The sequence below is a fragment of the Ischnura elegans genome, chromosome 2 (genome assembly GCF_921293095.1).
Source record: "Ischnura elegans chromosome 2, ioIscEleg1.1, whole genome shotgun sequence".
NCBI classification, from domain to species: Eukaryota; Metazoa; Arthropoda; class Insecta; order Odonata; family Coenagrionidae; genus Ischnura; species Ischnura elegans.
Genome location: NC_060247.1, coordinates 106,753,802 through 106,774,777, shown reverse-complemented (window position 1 = coordinate 106,774,777; position 20,976 = coordinate 106,753,802).

The window sequence follows — 20,976 nt, the reverse complement described above, 5'->3', positions numbered from 1 at the left end:
ATGTGAAAAATAATATCCCATTAAAATTGACCAACAGAGAATTGGTAGGAGGAACGTATGAGATAGATAAATAATTGAAAAAGTGCCTAATTTTGATCCAAAATTAGTGCAAGTACTTAAAAAAAGATTCACCAAAAGTTTATTCATTAGTCTCTCCTCATTACACATTGTAAGTACGATTACGTTTTACCGGGTAACTAATTATATTTTTTTGCAAAGCGTAGCATACGAAATTTGGATCTTTGGTAAGAGAAAAGGCTGCAAACATATTCGGAGTCCTTATTATATGGTACCAGTTGTCTCTAGTTTCAACTTTCTAATTTAATTGAAGAAAATTTTACTGCTGGTGATGCAAAAATAACTTTTCAACCTCATTCAATTACAGACGTTTGCTTGATAACAATGAAGAAAAAGGAAATGTAAACGATAGAAGGGTGCGAGCCTGTTCTTTCGTAACAGAAAAAGAAGTGTAAGCATAAAAAATGTTTGATCATCTTTCATAGAAACAAATACAAGAAGAATCATTTTATTGTTACAATATACAAATTCTTTTTTTTAGAAATTTGTTGGCCATTAAGTTCAATATGTATATTTGAAGGCTCTAATAAATACGGGGAAAACAGTTAGCTCTTAATGAAATACAATTAAAAATTTAAAAAAATATCGCTAAACCCGACGCTGCCTATAGAAGTGTTGATTACTAAATGATGGTATACAACTTGAAATAGCTTCATTGATTTAGGAGAAATGTTAAGTGCAAAAGTGAAACTATGTCGCCTAAGATAACTCATACCGGAAAAAGGTCTTAATTTTTATAATACCAGAAGAGAAAAGCCAGGCTATCAACTACCCCTAAACATCTGAGTAAGGGTAAGCGGAAGTAGGGTTCAGCATTTGCTTAACAAGGATAAATGATCACCAAGGTCGCGGCGCATAGCGAGAATGGTAACTATGCGAGGCAAAACTTTAAGGACATAAAATTCCTGACAGCTCTTTTTACGAGGTAACATCAGTTTTCATATGTGACTCTAACAGCCGTGGATTAATCCTTTTACGCAACATTTTCATGCTATCTTGGGATCCTATTTACGTCAAAATTTTTATAATATGCTACGACCTCAAACGACGAAGAACTGAGTAGCTGAGCTTTTAGACGCACGACAGCTTGTTGTTAGTCTCTTGTTAAAGGTAAATAATGCAAGTAACATAAGTACAACAGAGCCGATAAGGTCATACAAAAGACGAAAATAACACACATTTTTGGTGAGTAGGATTTAGTGAGTTAGATTTAGGTGAGTAGCATGAGACCTGCTAGAGACAAAAAAACCATATAAAACTAAAGATATTGTTGAAAACTTACAAGACGATAGGTACTCCTCATACTCGCCAGAGGTCGTAATATAACCGATTTTCATGTAAATTAATATTTTTTTGAAGTAGCAAAAATATAATTAGGAAAAAGTTGAGTGATGTAACAATAGACTCCAGGGTATGTGCGGTACGACAAGGTTGAGGGGTGGGGTTAAAATTGATTTTTCAAGATAATACAAAAATAAAACAACAACGAAGGGGTTCTACTAGACAAAAAAACACGTTTACGGGGGTGTGTTACAGGGATTAGTTCCACTCACAACTGTATCTCCTAAACAATGGTGGGGGATTTGATACTCTTGGTACCCTCCACTTACTTGGCCTTACGGTGGAAGGTAAGTCAACACTTAAAATAGGTAGAGACATGTTAAGCACACACTGCAACGGAAAATCACTTCAAATTGTCCCAACAACACAATTTATGACTGTTAACAAATACTTTAGTATTTCAATCATGATTTTCACGTGAAATGAAGGTAGTGCAACTATAAATCAACCTAGATATGCATAAAAACGATATAATAATAATCACATATGCGCATTTTGCGCTGCACTATGAGTAAATCTACCGTATACACTTCAAAATTAAAAGGAAAGGTAACTCACCATTGTTGAAATCCAAACATGAGAGAGAAAAGAGATATTTTAGGGCAATGCCACAAAATAAATTTACCTTGTAAATTGAGAATAAAACTCGTTACAATCAAAATTTATGACGTACCATAAATATTTACGAGTTCTTTCATTTTATTTTATAACCTTCATTAAAGCTCTTTGTTATGCTTTGTTTAATTATCATTAATTATTAATAACGATAGTATAAAGAGCAAACAGGTAAAATATTCTGTGGTTAAAAACAGGAATATATAGAAAAACGATGCCAAGAAAGTGAGAATGAACTGCATTTGATCGTGTTTGAAAACTCAGTTAAACAGAACTCTGAATCAAGCAAACTTTTAAGGCAGAATAAGGTGGATGTATACATTAACCGTGGGTTAAAAATACGCTATGACAAATTTAGAACATAGCTTTGTACAATGAACTAGCGTGAGAGAGGGTGAAAATAAGCAGATGAGCTCTTGATGTGTAGGTGAAGGAGAAAAAATAGGAAATGCTATGAACTTAGTGGAAGTTTCCAGTTGAGAAATAACGAAGGAAAAAGGATTGCATGTGTGGTATGATGATGAGAGAGGATGGGTAAGCATGGAGACTATATGATATGAGGATTTAATGAAAGAAGGCAGGCCGTCACTTTAATTTAAGAGAGTGATACCGTCAGAGTAGTGTCGCCAATAGGCATATTGGATAGATATTGGACTATACTCCGTGTTAAATTAATTACCACGGTAATCAGTGTTAATGACGAATATATGCTAAATTATTGTAATTGCGAGGCATAAAGTGCAACTTCGAAGCGCAGTGCAGGATGAAATTTAGGAGAGAAACTTGCTGGGAAATAATCTTTTCATTCCAGCACTAAATCATCGCAAGGAATTTTCCGCGGTCGAAAACTAATTTCTATTTAAATTCGCAGCAGAGATACAAATTTCAATCACGCTGTCCTACGCGGAGATGACTGCTTAGCGGGATTTTAAGGGATAGCAAGGAGACGAATCACCTACCGTTCCTACCTGCCTTCATCCCGATAAACCTCCAAAGGATTTAGACTCTTCCTCTTTGGACCTTCATTTTCCGGCGACTCCAAACCCTTTTCCAGCACATCTTTGGAACCAGCCCCTTCCTTACGCACGCCTTTAGATTTTACACCGCGTGTATAATTCAGGTACTCACCTCTACAGGCCAGCCATACATCTCCCAAGGTTTTATGCCTCGTGATAATTATGCCCCTAGGTTGGAATTACTTCCGATCCCTTTCATCCCTGTGCTTTACTACCCTTGTCGCCCTCAAGCCGTTAAGGCCTTTCCTCCCTCTACCATCCATATGCCTCACAGCGTTCAAGCCAATCATAAAATTACAAGGACATCATCAATACGAGTTTCCTAGGTTTTGTGATGCCTAATTACTTTGGCTTGTAGATGAAAAGACTCTTTAAATTTCCGAAGAAGAAAAAGCATTACATAATCGAGTTGATGATGGTAATAAAACCACAAAATTTCGGCTATTATTAGCGATTACGATGAGAAGAAGTATACTAGGAAGCCGCTACATACGCATCGTTTTTTTTTCAATTCAACGGCCTAAAATAATTGATTAATTTTCCCTCGTGAATTTTTGCCGTAGGTTATTTTGGATGCATTCACCACCACGGTTATAAAAACCGTATTGCAGTATGGTTTCACTTAAGTGTTTCCTTGTGGATTTTTTCCAACTCGTTGTGCACTTGCGATTGACTCAAAAATGGTCCGCGTTGCCACGATAACAATTTTAGGTAAATTCGTGAATACCTACTTTATGGCAAAGGAGATTAAAATCAATATTATGGCAAAGAAAACGTGGATAGTTTAATCATAATAATTTTGAGCTGTACCATCACCAGTTATTTGAACTGACGACATCACCGTTTTTATGAAACTAACGTGATTGGACTTTTAGTAGAACGTTCATTTTATAATAACTCAAACAGTAGCAGTGAATCGAGCCTAAATTTCATTTTTATTATGACTCAAATGACATAATAAATGATTTTTCTTTGACAAAAAGTCATGAATTCTCAGTGATCATAACTTTTCCCAAAGTAAGACAAAGACTGACAGGACAACTCATGTAAAAATACGTATTTTTTAAGGCAATTCCTTGAAATTAAAGGTAAAAATTAATTAAAATATACCCATTTATTGTGGCCGTAAGTCGACGAAGTAGATTCAGAAGATAAATATTTTTTTTAATTCTAACCAGAATGAAAAATACCTCGTTCCCCGCAACACCCTCCTTAACCCTGGCTACGTTCATTCCAGCCATCTACAATCCCCATTCATTCCCTCATTCCCCCACCCCCTCCATCCCTCTCTCTCTCTCTCAGCCCGGGACGCGGCTCATCTTTATTCATTCCATCAGATGGCGCAGCTGCTCTCGCGTACTTCTGTCTCCCATGTTGATTGCCTTCCTTCCCAAAGAACTCCCTACCCCCCCACCCCCTCCCTAACTGCCCACACGTCCCTCCAGCACAGAGCTAAACCATCCATCCCTATCTCCCGATGCCTTCCCCACGAACCCAGTTGGAATGAATTTCATCCTCCTATTCTTCCCTCTTTTCACCCAGTCCTCTTTATCATTTTACGGTCAGGGAAAGAGGGCTTTATGCTTCCGCGAAAAATAATTACGGGGCATTTGAATATTAGAATTTGTGGAATCTGGAGCGGAATGAATTCAAAAGACCAAACGCATGGATAAGGGGAGGAGAGATTGAATGTGCGAAACAAAATGCGAAAGAAAGATTCCCAAGGAGAAAGAGAATCTAAATAAAGGGATGCCTGGTTGGGTTGAACACAGCTGGGATGTTGTATACCCGAATTGATGATAGTAAGTAACTAATTCAATTAAATACAAACAGTCGGTAAGTCCGCTACATTATTTCAACTACATAGACGATCACTCTAAGGTTAGGAGAGGTTGGGGTAGAGCTCACCCAGCAACCAGCTTTAGACGAGTAATATTTTTTAAAGGCAGGGAGCACTTGGTGGTGAAAGCTGGTCGGGTGCTCCATCGATGCCGACGATTCGTGGTAAGAGTCGTTCTCCATCTTCAGGGCTGAATCCTCAGCACCTCATTCAGCCCTGGAGAAGATGGAGTACGACTCGTACCCCGAATCGTCGGCATCCATGGAGGAGATTACCCGGTGGAGAACCTCAGCAGCCTTCACTACTAGGATACGTCGGGAAAGCATTTGATCTATTTTCAGGGATCAGTTACATTCCCTGGGACACCTCGCGCCGCGATTATGAAATTCCGGGTTTTTCAAAAGGAGTCAACCCAGGATTTAACCACAGAACTATTCGATCGGAAGTAAGAAGCAATAAGGAAGAGATAGGCCTTAGGAGGAAATGCGTTTACAAATAGGATAGAACCGATAAGAGGGTTTTTTTATAACATTATTAAGGACGAGCTAGAGATAAGTCTGAAGTAGTCAGGAGTTCCACGGTGCGAAAGAGTGGATGCTAAAGATGAAATAGGAGATATGAATGGAGGCGCTGAAGATGTGGGCATGGACTAGAATGGAAAATTTCAAAAAGAAGGAGAAGAGAAGAAATGAAGAGATGCAAGGCAGGGTGAGTGAGAAGAGACGCGATTAGGTATGGATAGGTGAGAGGGATATATTGTTAGGGATGTTGATGGGACATGGGATACCGAAAACAGCATTAAAAATATTCATGTCAGGTTATCGTGTAAGGATAGGAAGGGAACTGTACCCGAGGGGAATGGTCCTAATCAGAGATTGAAATGGAGTTCAATTTTGGGTAGGCAAAAGGCAAGGGTGATTAGCAAAATGGTCCATGTAAGCTTACCCTTAACGGTAAAACACCCTGAATTATTATATCATGAACTTAATTAAATACTAAAACTTACAAAAACATTAAGGGTGACAGGAAATATACCTCTATGGGTATATCAAACTAGATTCAAAATTAAATACACCAAAAATTGTTCGAAACCGAAAATCAGCCACAAAAACATAAGAATTTTCCAAGAAACCCCAAGAATTTGATAAATGCGGTGTATACGGGATAAAAGTAAGAGATATATTGGGATTGATTAGAGAAAATGAAAGACATGGGAAAAGAACGGTTGAAACAGTACTCTTAGTCCACGTTGGCTTAATCAAAATTAAAATTATAATTATAAACTTGACCAAACGTAAAATAGAACATCAAAGGTTTGCGCATGAGTGGATACCTCTCATTCTCAGACATCATAACCAGTTTAGTGTCATTTTCTAAGAAAAAAATCTCTTACCTTCAAAAATATGCAATAACTCAAGTCTTAGTGATAGGAACTATTACCTGCATTAGGTTACCTACACCTAAGAAGTATGAAATAAAAATAAACACTAGGATTTCAGAGTGCATTGAGCATGCTGAAGGACAAAAAACTTGGCGGACGATGATGAGGCGCGATCCTATGAGACGTGAAAGGTAACCAACCGTAGCTCCAATCCCATTTCACCTACGATTCCAGAATCCCCCAAGGCGTTTGCTAAGTCGGCAGGAACGTTCCATCGTTTTATTTCAGCCATTACTATGGTTTTTTCCTCTCTCTTTTCCTAGTTCTCACGAGAAATATGAGTAGGAAGATTTGATCGATCATTCTCAACCTTCTGGTCATAGAGGTGATTGATCCCCCGCGATCGGGCTTTGACCGGCGAAATGGGTGAAAACCACGCCTACCAACGCAGAGAAATCGCGTGCAAAACTCTAAGACGCCGAGTTGATGTACACGTACGTTTTCTTTTTTTTGTTTTCCGCAGGCTCGCTATATCACTTTTTCTTCCCATCTCGCGCGGGTATCATGCCGGGACGTATGCAAAATGATCGTAGTCTAACCACACCACCAACGACGAAAACAAAAAAGTAGAAAAATGGCCCGGAGAAAAACGAGACGAACGTGTCACGAGCGGTATTTTCTCATTCCGGGGATCATGACGTATTATTTTTTTTTCTCTTTCGCCACCCCGCCACTCTCAAGGCAATCTCTGCTAAATTGAGATACGTATGCGCCCAAATCACGGAATGTTCGCGAAATCGTGTCGAGAATATATTCAAGCTATAGGGGTAACCTCAGACCTTTAGGGCAAATAACTTTGCCGCGGACGGGGATGGATGGGATGACGCCACGTAGGTAAGAAGTGTTGGATGAACGAGTGACGGGTGAAGGAAAAAAATGCATGCAGATGAAACGAGTGTAGATTCGTCAAACAGGTAATAGATGGATCCGTCAACGAAACTGAGGCAAATAGATATGTCAGTTTTGAGAGAAGTCACGACAAATTTTTACAGAATGACAGCTTAAATTGCAAGATTGATGTCAATTCAGCTGTTTAAATACGGGTAACCCTATAATTGCCTCAATGAGATACCCAACATTTCTGAAAGTATCATCCATAGGAGGACCCAATGGCATATATTTTACAGGAAGGAAATTTTGATTGATCATTTCCCTTCTTAGAGTATAGATTATATCAAAACCCGTTTTATCAACTTGGAGTGAACTGTGTAAGAGAAGTTCCAAGGATATCAGAAAAAGAATATCTGTTCCTGATATCATAGCCAATGAGTAATTAACCAGAAGGCCCTTATAACATATTTATCCTTGACAGTTTTTAAAATATCTTCAAGCTACCCAACGTCGAATTCGGTGAAAGAGTTTTTAAATTGTAATAACTTGAATTAAAAAACTTTAGGACATTCTATATCTTTCATGTTTATGATTTGCGTTTTGAAAAAAAAAACTGCATACCTAAGCGATCCGAGCTAGGAGGCTGCCTAGAAACAACTAGGGAGCCAGATTTGAATTCCGAAAAGATTATATTGAGGGACGTATTCTTAAGGGCCTTACTCTTTGTATCCTCGTCGGTCTTGGCTAAAGGGTTTCTCATCTTTTGACGCTGGCCGTTAAAAGGTTCCTAGCAACTTCATTCAATTCTCTAAGAATCTCAAAACATCTTCTGCAAAAAATATCTCGCATGTCTTATTCATTCCAGTAATGTCATGTACATATTACGTGATTTGATTCATAGTAGTATTTTCGCGAAGATTCTTTCTTTACTCCTGTGTGCCACATTATAGAAATAATTCTCTTGACGTTCTTAAATCACACCATTAGTTAAATGTTACCACTGCAATATAAATTACAGTACCTAATAATGAACATTTTAAATGAGACAAAGGAGAAAAATGCTTCCTTTATCGTACACAATATTTATTTACGTTGATCTAAATCAATTACTATCCCCAGTGGGATTCTGGTATCCTTCAGCAGCTTACAACTAATGAATATTAATAATAGTTCATTGAAATTTCATGCAAATTTAATTAACCGGGATACTATGTCAAATACATCGAAAAATTAGGAATAATTCCTAAAACGAATAAAAATCTAACAAAATTTTCAAGACATACTTTCTCAGCACTACTTGGTAAAACTATTAAATCATGCGTATATTCACAACTAAACAGATTGGGGTTAATAACCGACCAATTACGTTTTATTCGCTAGACTCTTACATGAAGGAATCTCTAATTACGTCCTTCTTGGATTTTAATCTGAAAGAGAAGTAGTCTCGCACCGGCTTCTCCTACGTTACTGCCTATGGGAACGGATTTCGAAACTTGATTCAGCCGAGTAATAATGCTATCGTTAGCTAGTAGCAAGTAAGTAGCTAAAGCTGAACAAGAATAGAATAAGGTTAATATTGTCATAACTATCAACTCATATTTATGCTACATTAAGATCACAATATCGAAAATCACTACTCTATGATACTATATATAAACTAATAAATCATGATTATCGCAATGCGCTTAAACATGTAACTAAACATGTGTGTAATTAAACATGTAACGTGAATAGAAGAGCAAAAAAATTAGGTTCAGGCATTAATTCCCCACATGAATATTGAGGAAATGAAAAATGATCATTCCGCACTGTCTACTTCTCGCTAATTTGAGACAAGTGATAAAAGAGAGTTTTCTATTGACACTGTTAATCTAAGAACAATTCCGGTAAATAAAAAATGCCGCTTTAAACTTCAATAATAACCTGAAAGTTATATCTCCGTATTATGGCCGTTTACTATAATTTTGAACAGCACCTTATTCTTGTCATGCACCATAAAATCATACCATCATATCATCAAAACTTTTGTCTCCATGCGTAAAATATGAACTGCATCAATTATTTTCCTGAAACATTAGGTACCTTACTTATCTGAATTATCGGCACACTAAAATATTTCACTATGCACTCGGTATGCTCATCTTGTGAGGATATTAGGAGATGCTTGCATTTTACAAACTAAATCTATGAATGGAAATATGACGCCTCCATCACAGTCTATTCAGCATTAATTAGTGAATTAATTATAGTAAGATAGAAAATGTTATTTACCTCTGGATACTCTTAGAACGCTTCAATTTTTTAGAACTCACAGGGATAATATTCTTTCGATACAGCTGCTCTTATCAGGCACATGCATGAAAACTTCAGAAAGAAGATGGTATTTTCGTTTTATATATTTGCCGCGTTTATTGACGCATTTAGGTCATATTAGCTCACTCCTCAACCTCTTTAAATTCAAGCGAGGACACAGGCAGGCAGTGCTCTATAGCGTAGAATATCTCCAAATCGCATACAATAGGGCAGAAGCTCCGTGATACCAGTACCAAGAGAGTTCGTGCGAAAAGACACGCTCAAGGAAAAGGGTGCGATCACTTTAGCGACGAGGGAGCGCCTATTACTTAAGCCATGTAGAAATGGATAGAATAAATTACGCGGTTACGTGACCTGGGTCCGCAATTAAAGTTATTAAAGAGGCGAGGTCCCGCTGGGATTCAGAATGGTGATTTTGGGGCGAATATAATTTTAAAGAAATGATTTTCACTCCTGAGAAGCAAATGCGAGCCAAATGCATTATGTTAACTCCATCCCTTCACCCACGAGCGACCTTGCCTCACGAATGAAGAGAAATTAAATAAAACCAGCGAAATGAAAATTAATATCTATGCCCCTATACAATGTAGCGAGCCCGTCAGTGATTTTGTGAGCATCGCGAAGTCAATGAACGTGTTACATGAATACGCAATTTATGAAAAATCATACGTGAGAGAAGTACCACATGTGCGCGGAATAGAAATCGTATGATCACGGATAATTTCCGTGATTCTTTCGCTTTCTGATTTTACAAATAAAAAATATTATGATGTTCCCCACGCCATGAACGACGAGAAGCTCAAGTGAAAGGTGAATGAACCTACTCATTGTCAGATTGAGTTAATTCAGGAGCAACTGTTTGAAAAAAATTTCTTGAATCAAATAAATGATATCAGACAATAAACCTCGCCTTAATGGAAACGAAAAGGGGAGGTATAACTACCTCCATTAATAACGTATATTAAATATTTGAGCGGGACTAATTTCAAAGTTCCAAACCAAATAAAACGAATTTACCTCGCAAAGTTGAGGATGAGTTTCTTTTAAAAAAGAATTAACCAAAATAATATAAAACACCGTCTGAAATTCATCTTTCACGAAGTTTTTCCCCAGCAAAGAAATATTCCGTGATATTCTTTGGATGTAAGAAAACACTCAGACCTAAAACCATATTCAATCTAATTAAAAATAATCACGTCATGCAGTACATTTTTTTAACAAATTCTACTTAAGAGGTAATGAAATTTCCAAACGCATTTTTATTCGATAGGTGAAGTAGTTTCCATGGAATGAGTCAAAAATGTGATTATTAAAAGTTCTAAAGAAGAAAAATCCATGATTCAGTAAGGTTTGTTTTTTTGCACACCGAGAAAATAGCAGAAGAACCACTAAATTGCAAAATGAAGATAATAAGATAGATAAAATGCATTACCCAAGTAACTATGAATGCAACGCAAATAGTTCGCTCAGTATCGTACAGTTTTAATCCTCCTGAATCAATGTTAATGTGGATTTATTCTCCAAAAATCTTCTTTTCAACTTAATTAAAAATGAGTTTTTGAACATTGCGAAAATTCAATGATGATTAACGCATTTATTTGGTCAAAATGTATTAAACGAATAGGAAGCGGGAATAATTCGTACTTGTTTTCCTTCACCTGAGCCATTGAAATGTATTATAAAGACGATAATTACTCGTCTATTCTCTCTTGATGCTTAGTGAAGAGGAGATAAGTTATGATTGACTTGAAAAGATGGCTAAGAGTGTTTTGGGCTCCAATTCATCTAGGTGCGTCAAAGACTATGGATTAGCATTACTCCCTGGAGGCATGCATACTGAAAAGAAAATTAATTCCTTTACGTTAGTAAAAGCCTGGGTATCATACATAATTTATGCAAGGAAATGAATACTCCAAATGACGGTAATATGCTGGTAATGTTTTTCTCGAATCGTGCACGAGCTCCGCGTCGCTAAATAAAAGAAAAAATATAAAGTTTTTTATAATTAGGACTACCACCGTAAAATCGGAGGCAACATGGTGTTTACCTCATGCATGTATAGCCTAAATGTGAAACCATTTTGACAAATTAGTGGCCGAGTAGTACAATTATACACAGTGACATAAACGGAAATAGTGAATATATCAATGGAGCCAACATCGTTAGCCTGGCTTACAAGTCATTTCCAAAACTGTAACGATTAGACTTACGATTATTATTAATGCTTAGTATTACCTCATTATTCAAAGCAAGCACATTGTCAATAACCAATTTCCATTGAATAAATAAATTGAATGAATCCATGGAGATGGACGGAAGAGTTTGGCAAGTGAAAATGGGGATCGACAAATAATGATTATTTGTTTCTCTTGCCAAATTTTTGACTTAGGATTCCATTCTGAAACGGTGGTGGAACACCTCTCAATCTCTATCCAGCGATGTGATATCCTCGCATTAATCTGAGGACGACGATTAATTGTGGCTTCGATTATGTCATCATTTCCAACTTTGATTGATGGCTGACCCTCCATGAGGCCAAGAACTGTCACAGAATATTTCTTCGGGCATGAATATTGAAAATACCGCCAAAATGCAGAAAATCTTGTCATTAAAAAAAAAAAAGGTTTTATAAAGCTAAGAGAATTCTAAATTAAAAGTATTTTACTTTCGTGCAGCAGCTTCGAAAAAGAAGACAAATATTTAGAATAGGTGAATGGTATTATTTATCTTACTTTACATTATAGTATAATAAAATATTTATAAATACGGAATGATTCAATGAAATTATATCACAATTAAGCTGTAGCTCAAAGAGTACAGCGGGGATATAAATTGACGAGAAAATCGTAATGATATTGACGAGGAAAAAGTACTAATCCGTACAACATCTAATTCAGTTACATTAAAATTTCTAAGATTAAAACTTATAAAATTTTATAGTAACTCTGATTTATGAGTAGAGGCATTTGAAAAACCACTCCCACTTTTTACCACCGAATAATAAATAAAAGCAGCGTAATGCAATCTCCTTTTATACGATCTAAATCGAACTATTCGCCTCAACGCTAATAAGCAAATTTGCCTACATACTATATCACAACCTTTGCCTCAAAGAAGCGATTCTAATTCTGAAGCCAGTATCATAGGAACACGCAAATCAATTTAATACATCAAGAGGCATGACAGTCTTATGAAGTCATTCGTAGAATCAGCGGATGACAGAAACAACATACAAGTAAGGGTCGTAAATGATATTTAAATAAAGTTATTAAGGATTCAAATGAAAAGGAAAAAGCACATGAGTATAAAATAATAATATATAATATGTATAATATATAATATAATAGTGTATAACATGAGCTAATAAGAGAACTGATGAGAGAGCTGACCTATCTCAGGGTTTATGGCCGATAAAAATAAAATAACTTGAAACTTTTGTACGGATAGAGTGCTTCTGTTTTTCGAAATACCAATTACCATGCCTAAGTAAGCACTACACGTCCGACTTGAGTTAGGGGCCTGGAAGCAAGCATAAATGGATAAAGAAGAAAAAAATTCCCAGAGAGGGGGCCAAGACTAGAAATATGAATTTAAAAATGTGTTTTATTCATTAACCTGCTTAGGTTCCACCATTATTTTAGATTTTCATGACCCTTTGTTGTTGCAATCAAAAAGTGTTTTGGTAACTTAAATGAATTAGAGGCAATACGATGATAACAACGACCACCTTTCATAATTTTTGCTGTGAAAAATGAGCAAGAAGAAAGCAATAGCTGAAGACGAATACAGACGACAAAGGTTTTAGTCTAGAACATGAATATGGAAAACCAGAGACAACGAATTCCAGTTACAGACTTTTCGACGCAGCCAGAGGAAGCAGTAATGGCAAAAGAAACTGATTAAAAATACAATGAAATTGAAAAATAGATTGCACATTTATGCCAAAAGGCAGAAGATTTCGAAGATTAGATCAATAAATGAAAGAAACGCTGAATATGCTAGCAGAACGAGTAGATTTACCATACAGCTAAGGATATGGAAGAACATTCAAATAAGCGCAGGGTAAAGTTGTGATGTCAGCTTAATTAAAACTCAATGAAAAGGAAATCTTCACATATACTCCTCAAATAAATGCCATGACGCCAATCTTGGCCTTTATAACAATGTCATCCGTATTAATCTAGTTATATTAGGATTCATCACCGTCATATCATAGGTAAAGGCCTTGAATATTGAAAACACTGAACTAAAGGTGGTAGATAAAATGGCCAAATCGCTTTTATTTATGTCCCGTAATACAAGTATTCTACGAAGACGACCCTTACATAGTCTAGTTCATAGCTGTTGATATATCAATGATTTAAATAACAATTGTATTGAGTTATTATTAAATTGGATGGAAGATGGAAGTCCCACTGTATTCACTCCGTTTTACAAATATTGAGCTGATGATGGTCCCGATATTTCGTGTAAAAGAAATGGTATTTGATTATGATTATCTAAAAATATGCATAATTTTAAAATGAATAAATTATGATAAATATCTATGATCGAGAGAAACTATTGCGATCAAGAGTTCAAACACTCAACACATTTGCTCAGGAACAAAGGAGTTTATTCTTATTAGAACGAGATAATGGCAGTGAAGACCACACAAGAAGCGTTTATTTGACCCTAACGGTTACAAGTCTCCTGAAGGCAATTCTTAGGAGTTACTTTTGAGGACTTTTGCCGTTAAGAATGACAACATTTAGTGTCAAAACCGGTTGGGTTTGATAAACGTTGTTGGGAAGTCGTTATCAGTCCCATCTATCGAGACGATAGTCCACAACGTTGGGTCACCAATGACCGAATTATTGAACACTAGCAAGGCACCCGGCGTTGCTCGGAAGGAAGGATAGTACCCAGAGAAGTGGAAAACTTGGAAACTGGGTATCATGATCATACAGGATCTTAATGTTTCCTCTTTAAGTATGCAATGAGGTGTGTCTACCCGGCAGGATGAACAACCGCAGAAGTTGTATCTCGTGACGTAACAAATAGTAATTAGATAACGACGAAAAGACGCAACTAAAAGTAGCACTATGGGGTTTGAGAGCATGAGTTGCACGAATGTACTAACTTTGGTAGTTATCCGGGCAGCCGCAAGGAAACACGTAGCGGACAGACTAACAGACATCTACTTTTATGCATAGAAGATAACTTAGTGCATTCCCCATCATTACCGAATATATATAATCATAACCGAGACACAAAAATCTCCCCACATGAGATGGGCCAAAAGTCTAACATTGTCCTTACCCACACATAACTCTTTCCCCGTCTGTCCACACCGGCCTCCTCTGATCCCCCGAATCCCCAAAGCATGACGGGACGTGAAAGAGGGCAGTGGAAGGAAAAGGAATCAACAGAGATGCAAAGGGTGGCCGAGACCAGCCGTGGGCAAACGGAGGACACGAGACCAAGGGCTTAACGCTTTTCACGCCCTGTGGCAGCTAGGAGACCCTTCCCCGACAACACACACACGACAGGCGGAAGTCCGACGAAAACAGGTTGGAGGCAGCTGAAAAGATGAGCAGAGAGGAAAAAGAAACCTTTTCATCCCACGTCTGATAAAAAATAGGGACGAGCAAATTATATAAGCACATCTTTTTCTTCCGCACGATTGTCACGCGGAAAAAAAATTTCCCGACCCTTTCGGAATGAATAAGCTAACACATAACCATGCAAGATAGACATGTGTTGCCAGGAAACGTTAACAGCATTAGTCTCATTAACTTAAGCCGACAACCATATTCAATGAGTGACAGTAAGGTGGCAGAGTAAAATTTCCCTCATAAGCTGAAAAAAAGGGATCCCAAGCTTCATGAGTCAACTTTAACCCTGTATGTATCAACCCTGGCTTACGAAAGGACCCTTTTTGCATTTGAAGGACTTTTTTACTTCCTTAAAAAAAGGAGTAAAAGCCTTTTTTTTCCCTCTCTCCGATGCTTGGCACTTTTTAATACGTCTTACCCTTACGTTTTTAAGAAGAGTCAGTTCACAGATATGCAAGTTTCCTTATTGTCCGAGCGGAATAAATCGACTTGCAAGGTCGAAAAGAAATCTCCTAAGCGATGAGTGCAAATGCAAAGCAAGAAAGACACCATTTCAAATGAATGGGAGCGAAAAATTTGCTACCTATCAACGGGCACGCTTATGAAAGAAACAAACTGTACTAATTTCAAATGAGATGCATGTTTTCAATTATTATTCCCACTGAAATTCCGACTAAGGACAGATTTATAACCCTTATTATCTATTGAAAATATCAAATATGATATTTTGCAGCATGAGGAACTTCGGCAACAATGTCATTTCAATACGACTCGTGAGGACCAAAAGTAAACGCCTTCGACACGTTAAGCAGGGCTTCAAACATGAAAAAGAATCGAGATGCAAGACTCCTCGTTCCAAAGCTAAGTGTTTACGCATAATCAAAGATAGAAGGAATTTAACATATAATTGAAGAAACACGATATTTTTATCCATTTAAAACCTGCATCTAGTTAAATGTTAATAGCAATCCGAAGGTACAGACTAGCTGAAAAACCACGGCGCATATATGCAGCCCTTAAAAAACATCAGAAATGGAAAGGTCATCATGGAAAATATCAAGCATATCAATAGTAAGTTTCCTATAGTTAATTCGTAAACTCGTATCCTCTCCCTTACTTAAAAACACGGACGAGAGAGCCTTATCAGTAGATTTCTGTGTCTCCTGTCACGGGCAAATAATGCATCACTTTTCCCGAAGAAAAATTTGTTTGACTCGAATACGTATCCCATATCTCCTGCTTCAAAAATCCGCAGCCTCCCGCGGCGAATTCGCCATTGTGCGATATCATATATATCATTTGCTTCCTGGGGGGTTATCGATGATATCTGCTCACAACACGATCGCCCGTTATCCTCAATGTTGCCGGCGCGAAGAGGCCTGGGGCGACCGATGCTTGTTCTGATTACGTCATTTCTTTCGGATGGTCCTAGCAGAGCGACGAGAAATGCCAAATGCAGAATGAAATTCTTTTGGAAAGCCTATTGCTGCATTCATTTCGATATCGAGATCCACCTACATTATCGTGTTTATTTTTTGGAGCAACAGAAGACTACAGACCATTGAAATCACCGTAACTGGAACAGCAAAATGCAACTCTATTTCCCATTGTCTAAATAAAAAAATTGGTTGTGAACGTGGAGGCAAATATTGAACATCTTCAAGGTTTATTACATGCTAAATTCCATGGGTCTTCCCACACAATTGACAGAAAAATAACGAAAAACAAACATGGGAGCCATGAGTAATTCCAAAAGATCGGGGAAAACTAAATTAGTTGTATTAGATTAGCTAGATTATTACTCTTTGCCAAACTTTTTGGCAAAAAGATGCATCGTACATTTATAACTTTCTCTCTAGCTTGATAAATACTGGTGAACGAGGAACAATATACAACCTGAATTAATCCCTGACCATTCTACTTTATTAAGCTTTCTATTGTACAATGGTCACATCAATGAACAGCTTGAAAAAAGTAATTGGTGGGTTCTAGACATGCATTTTCATCATCCACATGTCGTTTATTCAAATAAATTTGACAAAAGGAGTCATTAGGAGTATTTTCAAAATTTCATCACCAGTTTCGTGCCCTTGGGAGGCACGACAAAAGGAAAGCATCAGTCTGCAAATAAACTTCATTTCACCCTCATTTATTGAGGGATCGATTAAAACCTCTGGTATCAGAAATTCCTCCCACGAAGTTTTCCGCTAAAAGCTCTGTAGTCAGTAATCGAACTTTGGCTTCTTCTCATATCCAATAAAACTGGTCTGCGTGCACACAGGAGCAATGACATTCTTTATCTTTGAGACAAAAAAGTTTCAATAATTTTCAACCAAGCATACTGCATGAAAATTTTATTAATACTTATTAATAAGTATTTTAATTAAATTTAAAAAATAATTATTAATCAAGTCATTTTTAAAAATTAAATTAGTCGCCCTTATTACATTATATTTACATCATAACCAATAGTCCACCCAAGTCATTTGGCTCCAAGAAAGATAGCAACTTCACCACCAACCCTCACGGTCTGTGATGAGAGATAAAACACAAGCAAAGATAGCTTATCAAAACGCCCATTTATTGATACCATATTCGAGTTTCATGATAGCGTCTTCTATCGGCAGATTTCTGAACTTACTGACCTCGACACCTCTGTAACATAGACTATTCGACTCGACATTCGTATTACTACTCGAATCACTCAAGTCGAGTACCAACTACTCAATTCGACTCAAATTTTCGAGTACTCGCACATCTCTACAATTGACAGGATTGATAACTCCGGGGCTAGATAGATAATTTAAATTATAAGCTATAATGTTTCACCTGCGGACCACTGAATACTGCAACAAAATAGCAAGCAAATACTGCACGGGAATTAGGCGTAGAACGGGACGTTACGAGTGAGATAATGCTTTTCACGGACAAAAAGTGGAAGAACAAAAGAAAACAGTAGCAACCTGACACTACACAACCGTCTTAAAATTGATGCTTGTATAGCTGCTAAAAATATTGGATCACATGGCCTACAAAACTAGTTTTGCTCTCTACTTCTGGAGGCAAGAATTCGACGGTTTGATATAATTTTGACGGCGGAGAATTACTTCCCCAATTCAGAACTATTTGATGCTTCGGAGGGAAGTCAGGAGCATGCCCTACGGATAGGACTCCGGTTCTTGTCCGCAAATGACATAGCACAGACCTAACCAGGAATACATAGGCCTTTGCAGTGGTCGTCCTCGAATAAAACTGTCATACTTAAGACGAGCATTTAATTCAGTTGACCGAATGCCACAAAATGTTGTGTTCATCAAAATATAGCAATATCATCCAACTTTGCTTAACTGTTCCCAACTATACACCTCGACCCCGACCATATGACCAGCGTACTTGGAATACCATTACCACTTAGCACTACTAATTGGGGTATAAGATTAGTTTTATACGTCCCACACGAATAATTAATTTATAGAAAAATGGCTTAACTGTCGAATTTACCAAATAAGGAGCGTATAAAGTGAATGTTATTTTTTAATATCGTTGTCCCACAAAGCGAACGCGGAAACATTAACAAAAGCATTACTCATCTAAAAATTTACACATTGGACATGTAAACCTTTTATTTTTCAAAAAGTAGAATTGGTACATTTTCAAAATGGAAAACACACGAAAAGATACCCTTATTGCAACAAAATTCCTATAAAATTCGAGTAATGGCGTTTCTTTTTGCGACGGCATTTGAAGACAACCTACACGTCCCGTTATACACGGGAGTTCGACAAAGGGAAGCAATATCTACTACATACATAAGATAGATCGTGAATGGACAAACAGCGTTTCCTTTCGGGGGAATATAAACAGGAAGGCTCGCAGGAGAGACGGGAAAAGGAATGAAAAAGGAGAGTAGAGGGAAGGAAAGGTGATGGGGGCGGGGATGAGGAAATGAAAAGGGGGGAACTCGTCGGGGCGAAAGAGGAAGCGATGGCTTTTCTAATCGAGTGTCTTGGATCAGTTTGCAGAGTTTTCGGAGCGGACGGAAACGCAACGGAGGAGAGGTTTCCTATGCCGTCTCCTCACCAGAGCTGAGGCAGCCGCACACTGACTTCGATGCCAAGCGATAGAATTATTCTTCCAAAGAATCTATTATATGATAGTGCAGGTAAAATGGGACATTTTACAACCATTTTCTTGGATAATATTGAAATTTCCACCCTAAAAAAGCTGCCAGCGCTAATATATGCATGACAAAAATGTTTTTTTTTAAATCGATTTCTTTACGGGTTTCTTTAAAAATATTTCTAAATTTAAAAAAATACAAATTGGCATTAATATTTTCGCTCGGAGTTACAATTTTTTACAGTAAACATACATAAGCGGCATAAATTTTGGTCTTTATCCTCGATATACCAGTAAAATAACTCAATTTTATCGTTTGAATGGATTGATACGCCACCAACCGAGGTCATTCTTACAGGCAATAAGGAGCTCGCAAAATATTTCGCTTTCTCTCACTTTCTGAGGTAAATATTTCAAAAGAGGTATATTTTCTGGTCTATACGGCAATTCTTGTTGCTAAAATTGTTGAGATAATTCAAAGCATTGATAGTGAAATTAAATCTGCTATGACTAGTCTATAAACCTAACAAAACAGTCATTGAAATATTGAAAGCCTTATTATGCAAGGACGCATAAATGGGAGGACTATCAATAAGCACTAATTATTACATAATTAACCTATCTTTTCATTGTGATCCCCGAATGGCGGCCTTGGTGGCGCCGCGGTAACCGATAGATCGTGGGTGCGAACCCCACCTAAGTGGATTTACTAGCAACCAGGGCATGGATATATTCGAATGTCAAACAAGTAAATTGTAAGAAAGCACTACTCCGTGAAACTTGCATTTCTCAGCCGTTAGCGATACAACACTCTTGCAAACCTATTAAAATGTTCTGTAAGTGATATCAAATTTAGGCGCTGGCTGGAGAATTCTCTATTGTCATATGAACATGTGGTATCAATGCAAGTTCTGACAGTAGCTCAATCGGTTAGCATCCCATTCTTTACGTAGCCAACCTTTTTATGACGGAGGGTCCGGGAATGGAAGAGGACCTAGGTGCTGGGCCTGGTAGGAGTGGAGGGGAAGCAAATCGGGCGGGCAGGACCCCTTGGATGGGGAAAGGTGGAGGGTAGGGGCAGTGCTACAAGGAATGGAAATGATGGTTCGTCCAGCTTCGGAGGGAAAGGGATGGATAAGATGAGGATACGCAGGAGGTATCCGGAGAAAGATGAAAGGAACTGAAGGCCTGGATGGATATAGTGGGGAGGGGTTGGGAGTCCGAGGCTGGGAGAGAGGACGAGAGAATCACTGCTCAAAAGGCTACCCACGGGATGATGAAGGCCTCGAAATTTGTATTCATACGACAAAGGGAAAGCGAAAGTTAATACTCGGAACGTTGCCACAGCACAATTCAGCGAATAAATGAAAATTGGGGCTCTATAATTGAAACAAGGGACCGGTTGCAGACTCCTATCATTCATTCAGTGCAAAAGTACTCCATTCGCACACAATTCAAGGAGGTGTCACGGAAAAAGTGGATTCGATTTTGCAGAAAATTTGAAAGCTGGCCTCTGAAAACTGGATATAATAGTCTGTGGTACAATAAACATACTGTCCCATTGAAATAATGTGTCAATTTTGACCTAAAATATTAGTCAATGTCCCTAGAGTTATATTTACGAAAGCCAGCATATTTTTCGGAAAAAGTCATATGTTTTGTTGAGTGCAAGGTAATTTGGCAATTTAGATCTTTTGGCCTCACAATATGGGTCTTAACTAAATTATAATTCGTGTATCTTAATTTTATGAACGTAACGGTGCAGGAATTCGTTTTTTCCTGTAA